This window comes from Sebastes fasciatus, chromosome 2 (assembly GCF_043250625.1).
Source record: "Sebastes fasciatus isolate fSebFas1 chromosome 2, fSebFas1.pri, whole genome shotgun sequence".
Lineage (NCBI taxonomy): Eukaryota > Metazoa > Chordata > Actinopteri > Perciformes > Sebastidae > Sebastes > Sebastes fasciatus.
In genome coordinates, this window is record NC_133796.1 from 34033284 (window position 1) to 34051923 (window position 18640).

At 40.7% G+C, this 18640-nt stretch overlaps 1 long non-coding RNA gene across 3 annotated transcripts in view; it reads right to left on the reverse strand.

Annotated features, from left to right (window-relative positions):
• LOC141759302 (uncharacterized) overlaps positions 1 to 18092 on the reverse strand; it is a 162534-nt gene extending 144442 nt beyond the window's left edge. For all 3 annotated transcript variants that reach the window (XR_012592092.1, XR_012592093.1, XR_012592091.1), the window contains exon 1: positions 18054 to 18092. This is a non-coding gene — a long non-coding RNA (uncharacterized LOC141759302). The remainder of the gene's footprint in view (positions 1 to 18053) is intronic.
• Positions 18093 to 18640: the final 548 nt, after the last annotated feature.

Genomic DNA, 18640 nt, shown 5'->3' on the forward strand with positions numbered 1-18640 from the left:
TTTTTAACAGTTGGTGTGCTTTTGAGCCAGGGAGTCATTACCCAAAGACGGAGCAATGGGATGACAAATGAGGCCTCTAAGTGAAACAAAGCCAGATTAGCACATTTCTCTCCTCTGTATAAATACAGAGAGCATCTTTTTGTGTGGATAAAGGATAAGGCCCTGTGTAATCTATTTATAGTATTTGTTTGTATTATGTTTGTGCTGTGGCAGATGGTGCAGCCCTGCTCGGCGGTAGCATTCCTGAATGGGATTATGTACAGTCAAATTCAAAAGTTATGGATATGGTATTATGACTGTGCCACAAGCGGATGCATTTTTTTGAGAGCAGCTTCTATTTCATAATGTTACCAATATGGTAGTGTATAAACCACGGCACATTCAGTAATGTGGGGATTATGGCTACAGCAGAGTTATGCATAAATCCAAGGATGGAAAATATTGTCTCAGTTTACCTTCCCCATGTTTTGCTCTTAGCTTCAGCTGCCGGTCTCACTGCCAGTAGGAAATACTCAAGAAGAATTCAAAAACAATTTTAAGTGAAAACTAAATAAGATTCGGTCAAAACCAAGCGTCTCACGCGCGTCTATTTTATAGAATAGAAGGGTCGCCTATTTTACACACGAGCCTCTCGCGTCTCAGCTGCGTGTCCCAGCAACAACAGACAGTGAAGGTGATCTATTGACAGTATATGGACATCATATCAGCTACATAATACAGTTTACATGTCTAGACATCTGTAGAATATGTCACAGACAGTGAAAGGGATCTAGTGACTGTATATTAACATCATACCAGCAAGACTTTACTGCAGTTTCCATGTCTAGACATCTGTAGAATATGTCACGGACAGTGAAAGTGATCTAGTGACTGTATATTAACTTCATACCAGCAAGATTTACTACAGTTTCGAGGTTTATCTGTAGAATATGTTATGGAGATGAAAAAAAATGAAAGTTAAGTAAACTTGTTTTTAAATCAACACTTCCTGCTTTCATTTCAAAATAAAAGCCCTTAGGCAGTTTTTCTATAGTCAGAATCCCTTCATTTGTTAACACGAGGCTTTTATTCTGAAATATGAGCAGTCATTGCTGTGGAAACACGCAGTCACTTTGGGAGCTCAATAAATTGATAACGTGAGGGGTTTAAATCAACACTTCCTGCTTTCATTTCGAAATAAAAGCCCTAAAGCGGGTTTTCTTTGCACAGAATTCCTTCATTTGTTAACACGAGGCTTTTATTCTGAAATATGTGCAGGACAGTGATGTGGAACAAGCAGTGACTTGGAAAGCATCATAAATGAATACAGTACTGAGTTTTAATTGTGGATTATTACTATTATTTACTAATTACCACACGTTTCTGAACCTTTCTCTGTCTAAAATAAATATAAATTATATTTATCATGAAGTTAAATGGTCATTAAAAGGCAAACTATGTAGAAAGAAAGGGCTGTCAGCAGCAGCAAAAACACAGCTGACAGGTAGCAGACACGCTCTCGACAGGCAGCTAACTCGCGTCTAGTGTGAACACCCTAGGTGTGCATCACGCAGCCACGACGTGACGCTGCCGTCACGCGAGCCTCATGCGTGGCCGTTCAAGCGGTGACGTACGTCCTATTGTGGAATGCACCTGATTGGTTGCTTGGTTTTCTGCTTACCATTTCAAACAGGAAACATGGCGGCCTGCTCAAAAACGTTCTGTTAATCCGTCTAAATAATCAATGAAAAGACAAAGACAAATAGGCTTTGCCACTGCTGAATCTTGCTTCATTTTAGAACTAGATCGCCCAGTTTCACAGCTTGGTCCAATTTTCGTGAGCCGGACGCGTCGTGCTGGACAGGCTCATTTGCAGAAATGACTATTCCCCACCTTTTCATTTTGAAAGAGCAATGGCCAATGAGGAAACTCCCAACACTTGGCCGACCAATCGTGTCAGTCACTCACTCAGTGAGAGACTTTTGCGTTTGTAGGGAAGGCCCTCTGCGGTCCAGCCAAAAAGTTGTATTGAAGGAGGGTATTGTGCTGTATTAGACAGTCTTTACCCGAGAATAACCTGCCATAATTTACTATTTAAGAGTCTACAGCCACGCTAGCTGCTCTGTAAGGCTGTAACTAAGCACAGCGTGCGGTGAGCCAAATACTCAAGTCAGCATGCCAACATACTTATGTTTAGCAGTTCTAATGTTTACCATGGTCACCATCATAAATTATCGTTAAGCAGCATGCTAACATTTGCTATTCAATGCTAAACACAAAGTAGACCTGAAGCTGATGGGAATGTCATTAGTTTTGCAGGTATTTGGTCATAAACCAAAGTGTAGGACAAATTAAAAAATTTTATTGATAGCAAATTTCATGACATCCATCTTATAGTTGCCGAGACATTTCACTCAAAACAAAAACATCAACCTCATGGCGGCGCAAGAGGAAAAGTTGGGGGATCATCAGTCATTTGGATGCATCGTCCAGGAACTGAATGTCTGTGCAACATTTTATGCCAATCCATCTTGTAGATGTTGAGATATATCCCTGGATAAGTGAAGAATTTCACCTGTTGGTGCCACTTAAAGGAAAGGTCAGGGGAATGTCAAAGTCATTAGGACTCATCCTCTGGGCACCATGGATATCTGGATCAAATTTCATGGCAATCCATCCGTATTTGTTGAGATATTTGAGTCAGGACCAAAGAGGTGGACCGACCGACATCGCTATCCCTAGAGGCACACTGCTAGCATAGCTAAAACGTTCAATTGTAAGGAGACATTGTGCTCCATGAGATAACGCTTATACAAGATTAACCACTCAGGAAATAAATTTGTTCTTTATTGCTGCAATGTGTGCTTTCTCATAGCAGGTGACATCAGGAATCAAGTCCACTAATAGACGAGCAAAACATTGAATATCCAGGCAAACAACAACTTCCTCCTCCGTGTTAAACGACAATGCTCTAATTGCTAGAGCTCATCTCCATCCCAATGTCCTCCCATTCCAACACATTAGCTCCCAGACTGTTGCAGCCCTGACATATTGAGATGTAGTGCAAGAACCTTGCTCTGGGCACCAGACGATGTGCAGCTAATGCACTTTGCTAATGTATTATTTAGAAAGTGGCCTTGCTAATTGAGTTTTAATGTCAGTGGCCGCTCTCCCACATGTGTTTGACCGAGCACAGGGGAAAGTTTAGATGTTGATAGATTACAGCTGGCCACTGGTGGCAGCTCCAAAGGTCATGGGCAATTCTAGGGCAACCGCCACGACCTCAGCTGTTTTTAAATGAAACCTGCCCGCTTTATTCACACCTATAGACATTTTACTCTTGTTTTAAAATGTAGACATTATTAAACAAGCTCTCAACTGCATAAAAAAAGTGTTGGATATGAAAAAAGCTTCAACTGTGCATATTCATAGATATGTTTAACACTAAGTTGCCTTAATGCAGGGATCAAGTAGATGTGAAGACTTCAAATAAGATAAGCCACATATATACAAACCACCCAGATAATATTAAAGTCCTACTGCAATCACTCAAGGCATATATGTGTGCAAAATATGAAAAGCTCATTAAAACATCTATAACACCTCTGCAGGGCTAAGAGGAAACTGATAAATGTTTGCAAGTTGAACTGAATCTAAGTTGGGAAATAGTACAAGGTTTGTAAGTTGGAATTTGAATATGCTCCCTGAATAAACAAGGAGAAATTTGCATTTTAAACAGCAACACATTATGCGCTGCAGCTTTGTGGAAATCATTAGTTACACACTTCCTTGCAATTATTTTGCAAGTTCACCCCACACGTTGTCTATGATAGGAAGGCACAGAGAAAGGCTCTAGTCTTTATGAGAATCACTCACCCAGAGCACAAGATAAAGCAGAGCAATAACTTATTTCAAAAAATCCCAACCGGCTAATTAACATTGTGAATTCAACCAGAAAGTCAGTATTCCTCCGACTAGTTTAATTGCATTGATGTGTGAGCCACAATTTAACGGCTCAAATAGAGAGCTGCTTTGGCTCCCATAAATGACGGTATTTCCTCACCTCAGAGACTGTAACAGGATTTTTTTTTTTGGTGGCATAATCAAGTTTAGCTTTACCTGAGCTCATTTGATGATTTAATAGACTTAAATGAGTTTTCCTCCCAAGGTTAATTATGAAGCACTGAATTGAATTTCCCACTATGCAATTGCTTATTTATAAAAATGTCTTCAGTTCTGCTCTGAGGTAATGTGATTATTGGACTGAACTGAATACCAGTCAAAGCGTGTTATGTGCTTAAGCTTGCTGATGAGTTCGAAGGGTCACTGAAAATGAACAACAATCCTTGGCTGTAACAACCAATGCACAAAACTTTTAGTCTTACCATTACAGTATAGACTTTGAATCAAAATAATGTCTACTACAAAAGGTCCAATCACTATTTAAATTGTATATAGTTTGTTACTGGAGATGACCATTCAATATCTAATCGGTTGCTAAGCTATGATTAACCTAACTTAGCACGACAGGCCTGTCGAGCTTTGGACTTCTTAACAAGTCAAAGTGGTGTGTACATGGGGCTCGAGTGAGAAGGAAACTCTACATTTAAAGAAATTGGAAGGTGGTGTCTTCTTTTTAGTCTTTCTAAAACCAAAAACACGAGTAAAAGCGTAAGGAATAAATTAGACAGTGCATTTATCTGCTCCAACGTAAGCTGCAACTGTTAACATAACACGGCTACAACAGTAACCAAACATAACTTCCAAAGCACACCTCATTAACTAACTATGTTACATTAGTTTGTGGGATGCCATGTTATGTTAGAAGAGCGCTGTTCAAGACTTGGACCCTTTACAACTGGCATTAAAAGGTGTCTCTTATCCAGATTGTATCTATATATGATTTAACCTGCATACATTTACACCTGGTATTAATATGCGTCTCCAGTGTTCACACTGAGATCGGATTGAGCTCCGATCACTGTGTTTGAAAGGGGTGAGAGGAAGGCTGCATACGTACGGGCTTGCAGCCGAGCACTGCCGGAGCTGCGGTGTGTAATATGCGGACACATCAGCCTAAAAACGCCGCCGTTTAGGGGGAGAGGGCGCGCAAACGTGACTTTGGGTACGACTACACTCGTACACACAGAGGGATGACGACAGGAGATGCTGAGCACAGACAGAGCGGTGGCAGTGATCTCTCTGGTCACGGCAGTAGTGACCAGAGGAGTGCTGGGAGTGCACTGCACACCCCTCCGAAGCTTTGAATATTCGCTGTTTATTACTACCAAAGCTCCGGAGCCCAAAAAAATGGTACTCAGGACACCCGTAGCATTACGTATTTCCACCCACATAGTTGTTGTATGTGGACTGAAAACGCAATTGCATTTGTGTTCAATGTGGTCACAATGCGTCCCTGACCACCTCCGGAGGTGGTTTTGCCGATCGGATCACAATCTGTCCTCAGTGCGTTTGGGTGCATTTACACCTGTACTTTCATGTGGTCAAGCGCTATCCGATTGCAATCCACCTGATCATCCAAAACGCATTTTAATGCCAGGTGTAAAGGGGGTTTTGCACATCCACTGTGTCCTTTCCTCGATGAGATCAGAGTTTAGGGTAACGTTAGCAGCTCTGTCCCACTCTTAATTGGATTTACAGAATTTTACAACTGCAGCCATGTTACCCAAGATAGTGTTACATTTATCAAACTCATCCGTTAGTCCTCATTGTAACTGTTCACTTTTTGCCTGGGACATACAGCTTTGGCCTCAGTCTTTAACTTACTTAGCCAACAAGTGCATAATTAAGACCCTTTTAAGGCTGGCCCACACCAAAAGATTTTTCAAATCTTAACAGATATGAAAAATATGAGTCCCCACACATTACGACATGTTATGATAAATTGAACAGTTTTGTTCCTGCAGTGTGTGCAGAGCAACAATTTGGCTAAAACAGAACACACACTAACAGCTTCCATTCAATGAACAAGCCTCCCAACTCTCAAAACCGGAAATCTCGCAAACTCTCTTGCAATCAAACGTGACTTTCGTGTAAACAAACATGGCTCTTGACGGGCTTTATGCTTCATGTTTTGAATTAGCTGTGGCTGCCATGACAGCGGTTGTTGTCTTTCCTTCTTTAGTCAACTTGGTTCTCAATTGGCTGTTGTTCTTTCCCATGTGACTGCATCATCTGCTATCCTAGGGGTTTCTCACACACAACAGGATATACAATCGTAAATACTGAACGTTTAATATTTGTGCTTTGAAATCGGTGTGGCCAGGATGGACTTCTGAGCAGATCGGGGGATGTAAAAAAAACACTCTTCACATACCTCACACCACAGGAATATCTGGAAAGATAACTTTTAGAACCATCACAAAAAATCGGGGCATTACTGACGATTGTCGGGAGGGAGGAATCGGGCCCAAAAACGGCTGGATTCTCATGTAGTGTGGGACCAGCATTACAGAGTCCTTGTTTTAAAACGAGTCAGCTGGAAACATTAAAAGGACAGCTGGAGACTGCATTTCAACCAATTTATGGAGCTAATGTTAGCTTAATTAGTTTAAGTTGAACAAAAAACAAAAAAAAAAATCAGCCAGCAACAGTCATTTCAGCCAGCTAGAAATGAGAAGTCAGGATTATTTAAAAAATGACTAAAGAAAGATACTAAAAAAATTACAAGCATAGCAACAGTAACCAAGGGGACAGGCTTAGTGAACGGTTAATTAGATGATGATCTAAAAAAAAAAATAACCAAAAAAGCCAAATTAGTAAAGTATATACCAACAAGACCTATAGATGATGCAAAAGCCCGATGCTTTCACTCTTTTGTACGATAGCATGTATAATATTAGATTCCAATGACCCCACTCATCCTCTCCAACCCTTTTACCAACATCTTCTCTTTCAGCCTGCTCTATCCATCTCTCTGTGACAGGCTTTTTTAAATCTTGGGAGTTTTATAACACCTCTAACATTGTGAAGCATTGCTCAGAAAGGCCACCGTGGTGCAGAGAACAAGTGATTATATTATGGTGCAGCTCATCAAACACTACATGGTCAAAAAGCAGTGCACTTGATATCGCAGACAAGTGCTTTTAATGGCTGCCAGTGCTTGACCTTCTCCACAAGGCCTCCATGTTAGTCACTCTCCAGCAATTCCAAATTGAAACAGAGCCATAGCAACTACTGAATATGTGCAGAGAGGAGAGAAAAATAAAGCATGTATAAGAGAGAGGCAACACAAGAGATTCCATCCCCTCCCTTAGGATCCCTTTCTTCCGTCTATCTCTGGTATATAGTTGGCCGACTTGGGACTGGGTGTCCCAAAGGGGTGGTGGTGTGACAGTGTCTCTCGGAGTATTCCACAGTGCAGTGTTTGTGGGTATAAGAAGGGACTGCAGACCACCCCACTCAGGGTTTGTCTGGAGACTCCATCAACCGTAGCGAGCCTCTGCGCTGAGGCTTTTTGCTATCAGGGGCATGTGGCTGTTGCTGGAGATTGGGCTTTGATGTTCACAGTGACAGCGCATCAGAGCAAAGCAGCAGGTGAAAATAATCTATCTTCCACTCTGTGATTTATGGATGTAATTCCTCTGGTTCGACACCAATTGCAGCAGCGTCCTTGGAGCAATCTGTACGGGATAACAGACTTTGGAGGAGGACCAGACAGATGAAAATGTTAAAGCGTATACCTGGCAACCTACCAAGGGTTTTTTGACAGTTTAGCATGAACCTTTAACACAACAATGCAGAGGAAAATAGGGCTGTCAATAAATTAAAATATTTAATCGCGATTCATCACAAATTAATTGCACATTTTTTATCTGTTCAAAGTGTACCTTAAAGGGAGATTTGTCAAGTATTTAATACTCTTATGAACATGGGAGTGGGCAAATATGTTAGCTTTATGCAAATGTATGTATATATTTATTATTGGAAATCAATTAACAACTCAAAACAATGACAAATATTGTCCAGAAACCCTCACAAGTACTGCATTTAGCATTAAAAATATGCTCAAATCATAACATGGCAAACTGCAGCCCAACAGGCAACAACAGCTGTCAGTATGTCAGTGTGCTGACATGACTATATGTTATTATCATAAAGTGGGCATGTCTCTAAAGGGGAGACTCGTGGGTACCCATAGAACCCATTTTCATTTACATATCTTGAGGTCAGAGGTCAAGGGACCCCTTTGAAAATGGCCATGTAAGCTTTTCCTTGCAAAACAATTAGCCTAAGTTTGGAGCGTTATTTAGCCTGCTTCACTTCTACAAACTAAAAATCACAAGTTGCGTTAATGCAATATTACCACGTGAACTTTGACAGCCCTAATGCAAGTGCACCTTCTTCCTTTTAGGAAATTGGTGAAATTCGCTCACACAACACAAATATAAAACAATACTGTTATATCTATAAGACAAATAATACACCTAGACGAGACCGGCAGCAGCCACGTGAACAGTCAATGGCCTTGACAGTGTGTCAGTGTGCTGACTCGACTATGACTTGCCCCAAACTGCATGTGATTATCATAAAGTGGGCATGTCTGTAAAGGGGAGACTCGTGGGTACCCATAGAACCCATTTACATTCACATATCTTGTAGGGATGGGTCATGAATAGTCATTAAATTATAAAAAAAATTCACTAATTTATGCGACTATCGTCCTGTCTTAAAAAAATATATATTTAGCGGCAATTCTTGAAAAATAATTAACTTGTTCCCAGTGATTATCGAATAGTATTTTTGCTTGGAATGCACATCCCTAATATCATGAGGTCAGAGGTCAGAGGTCAAGGGACCCCTTTGAAAATAGTCATGACAGTTTTTCCTTGCCAAAATCTAGCATAACTTTGAAGCATTATTCCCGACAAGCTAGTATGACTATGGCGATGGTTGGTACCAACTCCTTAGGTTTTCTAGTTTCATATGATGCCAGTATCTTCACTCTAGCTTTAAAACTGAGCCCGCTACAACCTCCGAAAGATCGATTGCATTAATGGGTTAATGAAATTAGTGGCATTCAAACAAATTTGCGTTAACGCAATGACTTTGACAGCCCTAAAAGAAAATAATACATAATGTTCGAGGCCGAGTGATATTGGTAAAATCGGAACAGAATTCAGTTTAACCTTACTGAATATCAGACATCTCATCATCAGTTCAGAACCATTAAAATAGAACCTCTATCCGCTTCTCATCATCACAGTAACCCCCCCCCCAAATGACCTGCGATTACCCTCATCTTCCTTATGGCCACCCTGACGTTCATAAGTGAATCAACTGACAATTACAATTATGGAGAGTGACTGAGCTCATCCCTCAAGTTCCAGCGCCTGCTCCTGAAACATGCAGCAGGTTCTGTAAATGGAACAATTAAGATAATTGACTGTACAGGCTCCATTAACAAAGCCTGCTTTCAGCTCGGAGCTGCGATTAGATTAATTCTCATAATGGAGGAGCCCTTGTTGCTCCATTGTTCTCCATTTGCCCTCTTCAGCAGGTGCCAGTCATATCCTGTGAGTAGGGTTTCACTGGGTTCACTCGGTTGGACTGGGAGCACGATGATTTATTGGACATCAAGAGTGAAGGACAGCAGAATCAAAGTAAAGGTGACAGGGAGAGGCACAGAAGATGCTCATTGACAAATCTAACATGTGGCTTGACTAAACAAATAACGTATTTAACGTATATTAAAAAACATTATCAAAGTTTATGCTGCACTTTTGACGAGCATAATCAATGCGGACTTAAAGGCTGCTCTGGCTCAATGACTCGATTTAATAAGAGCTTGATATAATACTGAAGTCGGATTGTGCAAAGTTAATTAACTAGCTATGCGGTTGATTCACCAGCTATATCCGCACACCGAATAGCTACCAGGATCCCAGGATTTTTATTGCTGTAACGTTTTGAGCACCAGGCTCTTCTTCAGGAGCTATTTGGTGTGCGGGTCTATCTGTTTTAATTCTTTGATATTAAAACAGATCAATCCGATATTTCCTATCGGACACTGGATGTGTGGGTCTTTCTTATTGTTTTTGATTCACCAGCTATGACAAAAACTTTATTTCACTTAAGTGTCACTTACCTCTTTGCTGCATTTTTACTGACACTAAAATCAGCATAGGATTATTCTCAAGAAGTTAGAAAATTAGTCAAAAATGTAATAAAGGTGATTAATATAAAATTTCTAGGGCTGTCAATCGTGATTAATCGCTTGCATAATTGATCGCTATTAATCTGTTCAAAATGGGAGATTAAAGGGAGATTTGTCAAGTATTTAATACTCTTATCAACATTGGAGTGGACAAATGTGCTTGATTTATGCAAATGTATGTATTTACTTAAATATTGGAAATCAATTAACATCACAAAATAATGACAAATATTGTCCAGAAACCCTCACAGGTACTGCACTTTGCATTAAATATATGCTCAAATCATCTCATGGCAAACTGTAGCCCAACAGGCAACAGCAGCTGTCAGTGTGCTGACTTGACTATGACTTGCCTTTGACTGTGTCTCTGCTGTACTCTGCTCCTCTGCCTGCCTGCCTTCACTCACACACCGCGCTCGTTCTCGCTCCACTCTCACGTGCATGCACGCACACTCCACACTGCAGAAGAGTTAGTTTAGCTCTGAGAATATCTAGTGAATGTACAGTGGACGTTTGTGCAGAAATAAATGCTGCAGCTCCAGTTTCCAGTGTCCAGTGTCTTGTGAATTGACGTGGCTCCGCAGCGAGAAACGCTATTGTCTCCGACCGGGTGCCGGTGTCTCCCTCCAGCCGCGGTCGGTAGGCTGAGGCAGGAAAAGCCAACACTAGGATCAGCATTGATTCATGGAGAGACCTCCGTCTGGTCAGCTAACTTTACTGCCAAGCAGCTGAAATATAGAGTGATATTGTGGTTTTAGCTGACGTGTGTCGCCTCACTGTGTTGATCAATGCTCGTTCATGTCTAAGTAGAGCGAGCACAAGCGCGCGCGTGATCAACAGGACGCTGACTTTCGTTGACTTAACGGCCACAGGTGTCGCTGTTAACAAGCAATTTCTGATTCTTATAAACAGTCCCTTTAAGATGGCTGACGTAACTATTGAAAAGTCATGATAAGATTCAGTACGAGTTAAAAGAATGATTCAACATTAATGTAATGTAAGCTTATCTTTAAGTAGAATTGCTGGATTGTAATATCACATTTTCAGCAATGTCGAACAAGCATGAAGTAAATAACGCAAAGATGAAACAATGTGGTATATGAGGTGGATCTGACTCACATCATGTCTTATATGTGCATCCTGTGTTTCTAGTGAAGTACTCATGTTACAAAGAGTCAATCATGGCCTGTGTGTGTGAGAGAGGTCATTACCTTAGTAATATGAACTGTGTGTGTGTGTGTGTGTATTTTAATGGAGGGGAACTCATTTTGTCATGCTAGTTCCTATACCTTACTTTTAGTGTTCAGTGTGAGACTGAGGGAAAGTGTTAAGTTACAAGCACTACAAACACACACACACACACACATACACTCACACTCTCTCTCTCTGTGTGTTAGGCCACCCACAATATCTGCATGGTAGTCCTACACCTTTCTATACCACTGCCTCTCAAGGCCTGGCATACATCCCTCTGTGTGGATGGAGCATGGAGGTTAGAACTGAAGCTTCTGCTATTAAATTTTCCTTTTCTTCAGATGTTATTCTACAGAACACCAGGCTCTCTTTCCTGCAGTCAGTGCCTGTCCAATTCATTCAAGAATGATATGCATTCCTCAGCCGCTTACAGCTAGCCGCACTCCAATAGCTCAGGGCCAAGCAGGACAGGTTGCACTGCCAAAGGCAAGACGGCTCGTAAAGTGGCTGTACTTATTGGACATTGGTTTAGTGAAAATAATGATAAAAAAGCCATATGAGACACAATACCACAGTAGCAAATTTTGAAACATATTACTTGGCAGAGAGACAAGTATATTTTTTTTTCTTTCTGAGGAAACAAGAGTAAACAGCTGCTTCAGGTTTGTCCTATTTCTGACCATCTGCAGTAAGAGCCCCTTCATGATGTCTGTAACAGAAGACAAACCAAATACCTTCTGAGTCAACACAACCCCTGATCCCTCCTGCAGTTGAAAAACAAATAAATATGGGCTCACGCAAGGCAGTCCAGGCAAATCCACTCAGGAATTTCAAATACTCCTGAATTTATTTTCCATGAGGTCTTTGGAGCAATCTTTGCAATCAAAGAGGTCAATTTTGCTTGGAAAGAGAAAAATATTAGGTAAATATTTTCAGGGAAACTGGTCATATTTGAAATCTAATGGCTTCCCTCACCCCCTGCCCTCTGTTTTCCAAACACGTACAGTGTACACACACAAACACACGCCTTTCCTTCTCAACACACACACAAAGTTGCGCTTGAGACACAGATACATACATAAATGGCTTTTCTTCAGACGCAGTCCAGTTTTTTTGGACCGATCAGTGCTTCTCCCCTGCCGCCAGACCGACTGACACGCTTGTTTACTTTTCCCATGCCCACTTTAAATTCCAACATCCGCCCCCCCCCCTACATCTGAAAAGGCCTGTGTGTGCCTGGCCAGGAGGACAAAAAAGGTAGGAAAATATCAACAAATCATCATTTACATCAGAACAAAAACAAACAAACCCATGAGAAAGGAGCTGCTAAGGAGGTCCAAGGCTCTTTTGCACCAGAAATCCTTCTCATGTGGCTTCAGGCAGCCTGCCAGCCAAATCTAATATGGATTTATATACAAAGAAAGTGCTTAGTTTAACATAATGAATATTTAATCATGCATGGACCCTGTAAAGCAATTTTGCAGAAATAATTGAAAGCAGACTTTGTCTCGAGGCTTGGAAAAAAAGCAACGGCTAAACTGTTGACCCAAAGGAGCCCAAAAATCTCACGCTGGATTAAATGTTTACACTGCTGGCATACACTCTGATAAATGAGGTTAGGAATCTGGGGTGGAATCAACGGGTGTTAAATCTGCTGATTCTGTCAGGGCGAGAGAACACACAGATGCCTGGCTGTGCACATAAGCACATGCACTTGTTGGGCAGCTCCATCCCGAACCCTCCAGCTGTCTTTCTAACACTTTGACTAGTATTTTAAACTGTAACTGTTTGTATACTCCTTCATTCAGTGAGCCACAAGTGAGGGAAGGAAAAAGATTGGTAATGCAAAACCACCTGCGTGAAATTCATATTAACCGTCTTGTGTAAGGTTCATTAAAAGGTGACTTAACAACTTTCTGTCTTTTGTGCTATTATTTAATATTTCGTTATAGCTAGTGTTAGGGGTGTAAGAAAATATCAATACACATCAGTATTGCGATATTATATTTTATAATGCTGTATCAATTCTCCAAAATGCTATATCGATTTTTTAATTAACCTCTTAAAAATCCGACAGCCCACCGGAGGACCCAGCCGCTATTCTGTCTTTCGAAGGTTGTAGCAGGCTCAGTTTTAAAGCTTCACTCTGCTTTAAAAACTAGAAAACCTAAGCAATCCATTTATACCAACCATGGCATACTTGCATGTCACGAAGGAGGCTAAATAACGCTCTAAAGTTACACAAAATTTTGGCGAGGAAAAATTTGCATGTCCATTTTCAAAGGGATGACCTCTGACCTCAATATACGTGAATGAAAATGGGTTCAATATGGGTACCCACGAGTCTCCCCTTTACAGACATGCCCACTTTATACCAAAACCATGCCGTTTGGGGGCAGTATAAATGTGTTATTTTGCCTATTGGAAAATGGTATATTTGAATATTTCTACATACTGGGGTCCCTAAACAGTCTTAGAATTACATAAATTGGCTATGGCTGGAAAGCTGAGACTCTTGTGTATCCAATGAGCCCAATAGTATTCAGGTGTAATGATGTTAATCCCCATATTAGCCATTACACATAGCGACTTTTTTTACTCAGATTATATGCGTGTGTCTATACTATGACAGTTTTCCTAAAATTAGATTTGAACAAAATTTAAAAAAGAAATATTGCAATATATCGTCTTGCTTACAGTAGCGCAATATACTGTATTACCCCTGCATCATGATACGTATTGTATCGCCAGGTTCTTACCAATACACAGCCCTAGCTAGCGTACACTTGCTACTAAAAACATCCAGCGGTACTGCTGATGTGAGCAGTGAGACATTGACGAGGGAATGTACTGTGACAGAAGGAGAAGAGCTTCAGAGACCTTGTTTTTAATCACTGCCTCTACAGACTTATTTTAATAATGCACACAATAAATAAATCCAATCACTCACCCTAGGTCCACCAAACAAGACAAATGAATAATTTTCAATGGGAGAGCAAAGCCAAAGTACAGACAAGAAAAAATACAAGTCTATCATAGGAGTAATATTACATCATATGAAATTATTAGCTCTCATAATAGTATTAACAACGAGACTGTGACGATAACGCTGCACGGCCTCAGGGCACAGAAAAATACAAGAAACAGCTAAACTTGTATTAAAAAAGGAGGGTGGGGGGGAGGGAGGGAGAGAGAGAGGAACGACATAAGCGGATTTGAGGGAAAGTGTTCACTTATGCAAAATAAAACAGGTTATCAGGTCTATTTGGTGATTCCCTGGCACCCTTAATAAATCAGCTTAAGGTGCGGCCTAACGGCTTCATTCGCCCCACAAAACTCTGCACTGCAATAACATGCGCCAGCGAGCACAGATTAATTTAATAACTCTTTAATATTCTCCATGAAAAAGAACAGGAGACCAGCGAGTCCGGAGCATATGGGGTGGGTGGTGAAGGGGGCTATCTGTGGAATAGGATATTGCTGCAGCAACAGATTGAATATTACATAATGATGTCATTTATATTCCATTCGAAGTGCTAGCTTCCCAGACTGGGGACTCGAACAGAGCGAGGGATTTGTCTATGATAGAGAGTAATAGGGAGAGAAGAAGAAGTTCGTGGGTATAGATGGCAAGAATGAGAACGAAGGTGAGCGGAGAGTGTTACAGTGCAAAGATTGTTTCACTATATCTGAATGTGTCTGACGTGAGATGCAAAATCCTGACTAAAAATGTATACACATACTGCATGACCAGCAACCTACCATTATAAAATTATAGCCTACCTCAATACAGGACGTCTACATACAACATTTACCAAGATGAAATAATGTGTTGAGCAAATGGTTTACTACTTCACTTACTGTATTTCTGTCAGCAGTTATCCTTAATCATCTTGCAAACCACTACATTTATTTCGCTACCCCTTGTAGCGGTCCAGACCCTGAGGTTGGGAACCACAGTTTAAGCTAAACAAATCAGTTAGCAACCCAATGGATCATCTGAGGACTGCATTTGTCACAAAGCTGAAAACAGATGTTTTCTCGGCTCATTAAAAGCTGATGTTTTGGAGATACATGGTTTTCACAAGACACCAACAACACAGTTTGTGTGGCAACGTAACAGATCGCTGTAAGCAGCCCTACAGGAAAATGAGGTCTCCTTCCCATTTCGTACTAAAGATGATAAATATCTTCTAATCAGCAAAACAAGTCATATCAAAATATCACGTCTGCGTTGGAAACAAGTGTTGAACACATCAGATGGCAAAGTGGTGCAAGGGGTGGAGGTGAAGCTGGGAGAGAATAAACAGAGCTTGCAGACGTTGTAATGAGAATTTGCTCCATTTGGCAGTAGCCCGCAGCAAAGGTCTCCCATCTGTTTCCTATTGGAAAGGGAGTCAACAGTTTGGAGGGGGACGGATGAAAAGGGAAGTGCAAGAAATGAACAGACCACAGTGACATCTTACGGCAGCAGCTGATAACACAGGGGAGGGAGTGGAGGGAATGCCTGCATGTAAAGACTTCAGACTTCATTCTTTAAAAGAATCAATTGATAAACCAATTATTTAGTGATAGAGGAAAGCATTGATTAGTTAATTTGCATTTAGTTTCAGCTTTGTTTGAGTTACTTTGAAAGGGCAATTAAAGGGCATCTAAGTGGAATACATGCCTAGAGATCTGAACACTTGGATAGAGTCTGCAGGTATTTTTAAGAGGAAGTGGAAGACAGATATGTATCTATGTCAAAAAAAGAGACGTCAACTTTCCTTGTTTCTCTCGAAAACAAACCACGAAGAGATTAAAATGGTGCCGACAGCATATTATTCAATAAACAGGGCAACATTGGTTGACTTTGCCTCACAAACTCTCTTTTGTCTTTCTTATTTGCTCATATCTCTCGTGTACATGGTCACTCCTTGTCTTCAGGCAAAAAGCGGGAGACAGCAAAGTTTCCAACATCACCTTCAGGCTGAACACAACCTCTTAACTAATTTTAAAAAAGAAAACAAAGCCAAAAAAGACAACAACTCTGTATGACAGAAGCAGAATAAAATTAAAATATTTAATTGTGATTAATCGCATGATTGTCCATAGTTAATCGCACATATTTTATCTATTCAAAATGTACCTTAAAAGGGAGATTTGTCAAGAATGTATTACTCTTATCAACATGGGAGTGGGCAAATATTCTTGCTTTATGCATATATATGTATATATTTATTATTGGAAATCAATTAACAAGACAAAACAATGACAAATATTGTCCAGAGACCCTCACGAAACCCATTTTCATTCAAATATCTTGAGGCCAGAGGTCAAGTGACCCCTTTGAAAATGGCCATACCATGTTTTTCCTCGCCAAAATTTAGTGTAAATTTGAAGCGTTATTTAACCTCCTTCAAGACAAGCCAGTATGACATTGTTGGTACCAATGGCTTCCTTAGGTTTTCTAGTTTTATATGATCTTCAGTATCTTCACTCTAGCTTTAAAACGTATAACCGCTTTAACTTTGACAGCCCTTGTTAAAATGTTTATAATGTTTTGTCAGTGATTTGAAATAAACTTGAATCTCATGAAAATTCAGACCTGCCCTGTTTTTAGTTGACATATAATGCAATAAGAGCACTGACAATAACTACTAATAACTCATATTGGCTTTAGAGTGTAATTTTTTAATTATCTCAGGACACAGAATAGTCTCAGCTTTGTCCTTGTGTTCGCATTCTCAAAAGAACATGGGAGTTGGCTGACAGTGACAAAAGATTTGTTTGCATATCAAGTGACGGTCGTTTGTGCAGGAAGATTAAACTCTAAGGTCAATGTTGAACCTGTAAAAGCACTCGACAAAGAATGGCATTACAGTTGTTATTAATGTGTGTGTTTAAACTGGGTACACACACTCATGTTTGTGCGTGTGTGAGAGAGTGTGTGTGTATTAAGGGGGTGTGAGAGGCTTTTAGCAAGATCAACAGGCAAAGCAGGTAAACAGGCTCAACAGTGGCCATCACCTGTGGAGGATGTTACAGCTTTACTTCGCACACAAGCCCTGACTTTAACTTTCAGACTGAAAGCAAGATATTAGGGGATTTTCACAGGCCACATAGAGAATGATCTTAGCTACTGTCACAACACATACTGTATGTAAAAATATTCATGTGTCCAACATGAAATGGCTGCTGAGTGCAAAATACCTGGTGGTAATCGGGGGGGGGGGGGGGGGGGGGGTCACCCCTACCTAGTGCTCCAGTGTTATGCTGAAGTCTTGACTCGATACACAATATAGGCCTACAAGGTTTCATCGATGCAAGCCAAGGCAATCAACTAGGCTATAGGCTACACTTTGCACACACATCACCAAGTCTAATATTAAGGTCACTCACAGAACTACACAACCAAGCAAATATGCCCTGCAGCAACAGAATCCACACAGCACCTTTGCAAATGATGTCTTGAAGAACCCTTTCCTAACAAATCTTAGAAACAGTACAGCGAGTAGGATTTAGATTTACTACAGTCCCATCTGAAGACAGTTGAACTAGTCTGGTCACGAAAAATAAGGGTGTTTGATTGTCTGTGTATATTAAGCTCCATTCTAACATGAAGTTACCACAGTTCTAAAATCAGTACATAACGCTAAAGGTATAGTAAACTGCAGGTGACTGTAGCAAAAATGAAGCTATAACCCACTTTTCTTTTACTCACCTTGTTTGCTGTCTTCAGTTAACATCATCAGATGGTGTGTGTCATGGCACACATTCTGTAGCCTTTACATTCATTTTATGTAGCACCACCTTGTGGCAGTTTGTTGTAACTGTAAAGTGTTTTCTCAGTGGTCAGTTCAGATCATGTGATCAAAGGTTAAAGGTCAACCAGGAAATGCTGTAGTGTGTAAGAATTTCTCCATGCGGTCAGACCGAAGGCTTCTTTCCCTTTTTCCCTTACGTTTGTGCCTTGGAGAGCCTTTGCTTTTTTACAAAAAAAGAAAGAAGAAGAGAAAAGAGGACTCAGTAAAACACTTGAACTTTACTCCTGTCTTCGACTTCTCTGAATCCTTATTGTTAGCTATCTGTCAGTTTTTGCGTAAGTGCAACACGCATCAGGGACAGAATAGTAAAAAAGCAGCCTCACAGCGGGTACTACAGTACAAGGAAAGCAGCTTCACCTCAAGCATCCCTCGCTCATCATCACGCTTCATACGCCCAGACGGCATCAGCATACATGATGGCAGAGAAAGCACTTGAGATTGAAGATGCAACGGAGCAAAGCCAAGCAATGGAGACAAGATCCAT